Source organism: Ranitomeya imitator, unplaced genomic scaffold (assembly GCF_032444005.1).
Source record: "Ranitomeya imitator isolate aRanImi1 unplaced genomic scaffold, aRanImi1.pri SCAFFOLD_305, whole genome shotgun sequence".
Classification (NCBI taxonomy): domain Eukaryota; kingdom Metazoa; phylum Chordata; class Amphibia; order Anura; family Dendrobatidae; genus Ranitomeya; species Ranitomeya imitator.
This window is the reverse complement of record NW_027193428.1, coordinates 173,719-181,897: the sequence shown is the minus strand read 5'-3', so window position 1 is coordinate 181,897 and position 8,179 is coordinate 173,719. Positions and strand designations below refer to the sequence as shown.

Sequence of the window (8,179 nt, the reverse complement as noted above, 5' to 3'; positions counted from 1 at the left end):
CATGAACAGGGTTTTACGCCTGTAGACAAGGTGACCGGTTTTATTGCTCATGTCCCCACAGGCACCACTTACATGCCCCTCATGCCACATGGTAGCCAAATATCTATCCACAAATCTGAGAAGGGTATGCCTGAGGTCCCAGAGTGATTTTGAGATAAAAACTGCCATAGCTTCAGCCAAGTATCAACTTAAATGTATTGCCACAAAGGGGGCAACTATCCAATTCAGAGAGCTCAAGCCTCCAATCCTTTGAGGAGACGTCACCTTTTTAGAAGGTCACAACTTTTTAATAGCAAACAAGCCTAGGCTTGAGTCACAAAACACGCCTTTCTTTTTACGGCCTGTAGAGCAGAGGTGTCAAACTGCAATCCTCAAGGGCTGCAAACAGGTCATGTTTTCAGGATTTCCTTGTACTGCACAGGTGATAATTTAATCACCTACACACATAATGATTACAGCACCTTGTGCAAAGCTAAGGAAATCTTGAAAACACGCATGGTTTGCGGCCCTCGAGGAATGCAGTTTGACACCCCTGCTGTAGAGATTCTTGGGCGAGACCCATGCACAGAGCCTGAGCACACAGGAAGCATTTCTGACTGCATAGACGATGAGGAGGTCATGGATGGCAGTGATTTAAGGATTCAGAAAAGGAAACGGAAAGACAAAAACAGTACGGCTACAGAGGTCGCCCCTGATAAGCCCCTGATGGCGGTGGCCGCATCTCATATTGGAAAAATTAGGTGACAGATTCCCTTTATAGACAGACATATAATTGCTCAACGTCCTGACATATTATAAAATTGCACTCTTATTGTACAGCTTCTTTTGATTAAATAAATGAAAAAAAATTTGGTGGGGTTCCCCGAATTTTGGCAACCAGCAAAGATAAAGCAGACAGATGTGGGCTTATATTATCAGACCTGGAAAGTCCTTGGTTATTTAGCCCTCCCCAGCCTAAAAACAGAATCCAGAAGCCACCCCAGAATTGGCACATCACATGAGATGCTCAAATTCTGGTGCTTTGCGTTCGCTCTTCCCAATTGCTCTGGTGCGGTGGCAATCAGGGTAATGGTGGTTGGGGTTGATGACAGCTAAGAATTGTCCAAAAACAAAGCTGGCATCAAGCCCTGGTGTTAGTAATGAAGAGGTGTCTATCAGACACTCCCAACACTAACCCGGTAATCAAAAAAGAAAACACACACACAAATCTTTATTTAAATGGATACTCATCCATACTTTCCCTAGTTCACAAAGTAAAAAAAAAAATTATCCTTCCCATACTGTCCTCAGATTTATGCCCCCTATAATGTCCTCAGATTTATGCCCCTCATAATGTGCTCAGATTTCTGCCCCCATAATGTCCTCAGATTTATTCCCCCATATGTTCCTCAGATTTCTCCACCACATGCAACCGCACCCATCCAGCCCCCTGGCCTTGCTTCAGTCCTCACACACTGTCAATTTACTCCCCCTGCTTCCTCCCTATCCTTGTGTCTGCAGCCATATAGCGTCCCCGACCCCAACCATCCCTTCCTAGCCCCCTTAAATTTTCACCATTAATCTTCGGTGTCTTCAGCTCCATTACCCCGCCGTCTGGACCTGGAGCACTTACCACCAACGGCAACACTGCCTATGCCCTGTGTCTTTGCCTCTGAAGAGCCGAGTGACGTCAGCAGCATGAGCATGTGACCTGATCACGCTGCTGGCGCTTCACTGATGCGGAAGTGCCGGCGGCGGTTAGGGCTTAGATCTGAAGACGCTAGTACATCCTTGGGAACCGATGAGCAGCAATTTTTCTGAGCTGGCTGTCAATTTGAGAGCCGGCTCAGAGAACGGGAGAATCTCAGTGTGGGGGTGGCAGAATGCCACCGATGGGGAGCCTCCTCCTTGGACCGCCGCATCAGGATGCCCGTCGGCGCCCCCCTGTCGGCTGCGCCAGGGGCACATGCCTCGGCTGCCCCACCCCCTGGATACGCCACTGATGAACGACCCAGTCACCATCTAGACCCAAATCCCACTTGAGAATCTGGGACAAGACGTGAAAATTGTAGATCATAGACGTCTCCATCCAATCTCACAGAGAGAGAGAGCGAGAGTATAAAGAAGGCAAAATGTCACCTCTAGATGGACAGAGCCCAAAAGACTGCAGCAATAATTACAGCAAAAGTTGATGTTACAAAGTATTGACTCAGGGGCTGGAAACAAATGCAGATTTATATATTTACAATACATAGAAAACCCTGTATCATTCCTTTACACGTGACAAATACTTTATACTTTGTGTTGGTATCACATAAAATCCCATTAAAATATATTTAAGCATGTGGGTGAAACGTGAAAAAAAATGTTTAAAATTTCATGGGTCTGAATACTTTTTGAAGGCGCTGTATATAAATATAGTTTTCTATTTATTTATTTTTAGGCAGTTAAACAAAAAATTCTATATATTTGGCATCAGAATAAATATAACGGCCGCAAAATACGATATATATGTTTTAGCATTTCTCTCTGCCTCCTACCAGATGATAGTGGCACTACCTTGGCAAATATATTGATTCATGATGTTCTATGTTATATGTTATTCTTATAGTTGCAGCAAGTAATTTAATCTGTACTATATATACACAGACCACCTGCATCCTTACTGAGCGGCTGCCAAGCTTTATTATCTCATGAGGTCGCAACAAACTTTTCTATATACTGTATATAATTGCCTAAGGGGTACTTCCGTCTGTCTGTCTGCAACTTCATTAATGGAAATCCTGGGTCGCTGATTGGTTGCGGCCAGCCGGCCGCGACCAATCAGCGAGATTGGGGTGGGGTTTGAACACCGCTTCACTTTTTTGCATACACAGCATCAATAGTAAAAACATAGAATGTTAAAAATAATAAAAAAAAAAAACAAACATTCTCACCTTCCGAAGTCCGCCGCAGCCTTTCCCTCTCCGGTCCCAAGAATGCATTGCAGCACTGACTCGAGATCACGTAGCGGTCTCGCGAGATGATGACGTGACGGTCTCGTGAGACCGCTACATGATCTCGACTTATTGCCGCAATGCATTCTTAGGACCGGCGCACGAGCATCGGTAAAGGCCTGGGCTGGATCCGGGGGCCGACGGAAAGTGTGTATATTATAACTATTTTTTAATTACATTTTTTTTTTTACAGGGATATGGTGCCCACATTGCTATATACTATGTAGGCTGTGTTATATACTACGTGGGCTGTGTTATATACTGTGTGGGCTGTGTTATATATTACATGGGCTGTGCTATATACTACGTGCCTGTGCAATATACTACGTGGCTGTGCTATATACTACGTGTAGTGTTATATACTACGTGGCTATGCTATATACTACGTGGGCTGTGTTATATACTACATGGGCTGTGCTATATACTTTATACACAGGTCACATAGTATATTGCACATACTACATGCCTGTGCTATATACTACGCGGGGTGTGTTATACACTACATGGCTGTGCTAAATACTATGTGGGCTGTGCTATATACTACGTGGCTATGCTATATACTACATGGGGTGTATTATATGCTACGTGGCTGTGCTATATACTACATGGGCTGTGTTCTATACTACGTGCCTGTGCAATATACTACGTGGCTATGCTATATACTACGCGGGGTGTGTTATATACTATGTGGGCTGTGCTATATACTACACGGTTATGCTATATACTACATGGGCTGTGTTATATACTACGTGCCTGTGCAATGTACTACATAGACTGTTATATACTACGTGGGCTGTTATATACTGCATAGGCAGTGTTATATACTGCGTGGGCAGTGTTATATACAGTGTGGGCTGTGTTATAGTACATGGGCTGTGCTATATATTACATGCCTGTGCAATATACTATGTGGCCTGTGTTATATACTACATGGGTTGTGCTATATACTACGTGCCTGTGCAATATACTACGTGGCTGTGCTATATACTACGTGGGGTGTTATATACTACGTGGCTATGCTATATACTACGTGGGCTGTGTTATATACTGCATGGGCTGTGTTATATACTACATGGGCTGTGCTATATACTACATGGGCTGTGCTATATACTACATGGGCTGTGCTATATACTTCGTGCCTGTGCAATATACTATGTGGCCTGTGTTATATACTACATGCCTGTGCAATATACTACGTGGCTATGCTATATACTACGCGGGGTGTGTTATATACTACATGCCTGTGCAATATACTACATAGACTGTTATATACTACGTGGGCTGTGTTATATACTGCATGGGCAGTGTTATATACTGCGTGGGCAGTGTTATATACTGCGTGGGCTGTGCTATATACTACATGCCTGTGCAATATACTACATGGGTTGTGCTATATACTACGTGCCTGTGCAATATACTACGTGGCTATGCTATATACTACATGGGCTGTGTTATATACTACGTGCCTGTGCAATATACTACATAGACTGTTATATACTACGTGGGCTGTTATATACTGCATGGGCAGTGTTATATACTGCGTGGGCTGTGTTATACTACATGGGCTGTGCTATATACTACATGCCTGTGCAATATACTTGTGGCCTGTGTTATATACTACATGGGTTGTGCTATATACTACGTGCCTGTGCAATATACTACGTGGCTATGCTATATACTACGTGGGGTGTGTTATATACTACGTGGCTGTGCTATATACTACGTGGGGTGTGTTATATACTACGTGGCTGTGCTATATACTATGTGGGGTGTGTTATATACTATGTGGCTGTGCTATATACTACGTGGGGTGTGTTATATACTATGTGGCTGTGCATTCTAGAATACCCGATGCGTTAGAATCGGGCCACCATCTAGTTGATTATAATTACCTTTTGTACATCATAGCCTGCGTACCCACTCAGCACATATTTACACTATGCAATAACATACAATTGAATGTCCTCTCTCTCTAGCAGGTTTATATTGTTTATTAGTTATTAAATTTTCCATCTTAGGATTCCCATTGCTTCACCTGGTGGCTCTGTTTTTGGCCTTTTAACTTTTTTATTGTGTAACAAATACTGTATGGTTAATTAAGATAAAATGCTGTGTTGCTACAGTCACATTTACACATAAAGAACCAGGATAATAGTTTATAGTGAAAAGCAGTTTATTAAGAATAAGACAATAAACACAAGAAAACAACGAACAACTAATTACAAAACCCGGGAAGGTAGAAGTGTCTTTGGTGGTCCCTGTATGAACCTTGATGGAGCAGGTTCCTATTTATGTTGCTATGAAATTGACAGAAGAGCATTTCATTTCCAGGGCCTGTGGGGGAAGGGTCGTTGTGGTCGTAGGGTAGAAGGATTTTGGTAGGGGAGGTTACAATATGATGTGAAGGGGGAAATAAAATTAGTTGGTGATGGGTAGTTATACAGGGGTAAGGATGGGAAATTAGGGTAAAGCACCAGCGGGTGTATACTAGGAGGGGTCACCACATTAGGAGGAACATAGCTGGAATAAGACGTAGGAAGATTCCATGGAAACATTGGGAAATACGATGCGGGGTCTGGAGATGAAGAGGTGAATGATGGAGCAGCAGGTTCTGGTCTCATGGAAATGGTGTTATTTGTGAGAGGAGGATGCTGGTCATCCAAAGGCCTGTATGGATGTCCATGGATAATGAAGGGGGCCAGGTCAGGGTGGTAGACATCCTGTCTGCTGACTGCTGTGTCCTGGAGCTTCATGGCCTGTGGTGGAATCCGACTCACATCCACTGTCCAGAAGTTTCCTTTGGCCCGAGGCTTGTGTGGATCCTGCAGCACCTGAAATAAATTCAGATAAAAGGTTCAAATAAAAATTCTAATATAAAGTCACTACTGTATATAGGCGTTATAGACAAATTATTATGTTAACGCTGGTAGAAAACTCTGGGATCTTTTAGTTTTTTTATTGTCTTTAAGAGGAAAATTTTATCAGTAATCTTAGGAATTAGAATTCGATTTTCAGAAAAAAAGGGATTCCTTATTTAAAAAAAAAAAAAAAAAAAACTTTAATAAGACACCTAAAATTAAGCAGATAAGATTTAGGAGTTAGAAAATTGTCACTGAGGTTATAAATATTTAGTGAGATGAAGTCCGGCCTCATTAGAGGAGAGATACAGCGCTGTGTGATGGGGATTATGGAGGAGAACCTGGAATCTACTAAGGGAATTAAGGTAAAAATACTTTTTGCACCAGAACTGAAGTGTCCAGAAAGTGAGATCAGGTCTAAGAGACAATTGTAAAATGCTCCAATGTTATTAGATCTTGTATTAGACACATGACATATCTGAGGCTGAAAATAGGACGAGAGTCGTTACAAATGTAACTTACCCCGTGCACCAGTTTGATGATTTTGCCCAATTTCCACCATTTTTACCATAATATAAAATGATGCATCTTACAATATTAATAAATCTCCCCTTATACATGTGTAAAAAACAAGTGTCCATTAGTAGAGAATCACCCCAGCAGTGACCACACTGAGTCCTCACCTTTCTGAAGCAGTCGTTACTGGACAGGTTGTGTCTGACCGAGTCTTTCCACCCTTGGTATCGTCCCTTGAAGATGGGAAAGAAGTTTCTGATCTTCTCTAAAATCTGAAGGCAAAAAAGAAAAACACTCAATCCTGTAAATTAGTTAATAACAGTGATCCCCATTTATCCTTAATTGTGAATTCTCCTTTCCTGATAAATATACATTAAACATTACACTTTATATAGAGGGTAAAGAACCAGCAGGACGTTTATAATTTGAACCTGGAAGTTTTTGGCTGTTACATGTTCTAACAGTATATTCCCACAATGCGGGAAAGTCTGGTAATTAAATATTGTGGTTTTTTTTTCTGTATAATATATATATTATATATATATATATATATATATATATATATATATATATATATATATATATATATATATATATATATATAATTTATAAAAGTTAAAAAATGTCTCCACTTAGCAGAAGTACAGGTTGTCCTCTCTAGGAATCCTAAGTAAATTCCCACTAACTTATTCCTTGATATCATCGTTCTCTTACCTCCGACAGCTTCAGCTTCTTGTCTGGGACACTTAGGATCACCAGCGCGATCATGGCCAGGTATGAGTATGGAGGTTTGGGGTGTCGCTGGTAATTCTTCTTTCGTCCAGAGGTTTTCTCCTCTTTACCTGGTGCGATGGCTTGGTCACACTGTGCATTTTCTCTGGGACCACCGTCTATGTTGGAATCCACTTGCAGTAAATGGTCAATACTGAACACGTCGGGTGTTGGCATATTGATGGCTTCCCAAGACTGGAGATTTGAGTTCATGTCTCACAGATGCCAATATTAGATGTGATGTGACCTTGGGCCAGTGAAGGGGCCTTGATAAGGGCTGATCACCCCACATCCGGCTTTGTTATGTTAATACCCCCAAAACAAGATGGAGCCCTTTGCTGGTAACACCTCAACTGTTCTTGAAAGACCTTCATCCATAAAGACAATAGCACTGTGAATACACAAAGTTTCAGTTCTTGGGTGCAACCCATCCATGAAATGTGCTTTGTCATGTATATTTTGGGTATACCCTGAGTGTATAAGCAATCAGCCACATAATGCTATGGACAAAAAGAAAAAAACCGGCCATTGTGAAACAGTTTGCGCCTTTGACTGAAGATCTTACATTTTGTGAATTTGTAGAAACAGTCACTTACCGACCAAATTATCAATCATTTGTTTTAAATAAATATTTTAAATTAATAATCCAGTAAAATGTTATATGCCACATTAGTGGTTGTGATTTTTCCGCTCCAACCCATCATGTAATGTTTTTCATGAGATAGATAGATAGATATATTTATATTTGGTACACTTGTTACTTTTTTTCCTTGATCTTCTCATTTCTTGAATTTTCCTCTTGGGCCTTTTTGTTCATACTTTTCATATATCAATAATGATATTTACTTACAAAAAAAAAAAAATATCATGAAGGGAAGATATCATAAACCACTTCCCATATTTCTATGTAATCTTTACTCATTTTTATACAGTGATGGAATAGACTCGTTGTCCATGTGAATGGTTACCCCGAACCCTACAGCCGGCTAATGTGCTATGGGAAGTATCTGGGAGAAGGTTCCTTCATAACCAGTCAATGGAAACTTGAATTCAGGAGGT

The 8,179-nt window shown here is 41.2% G+C and overlaps 1 pseudogene; it reads right to left on the bottom strand.

The window, feature by feature from the left end:
• Window positions 1–5,264: 5,264 nt before the first annotated feature.
• On the bottom strand, window positions 5,265–7,333 carry LOC138653156 (forkhead activin signal transducer 3-like; annotated as a pseudogene).
• Window positions 7,334–8,179: the final 846 nt, after the last annotated feature.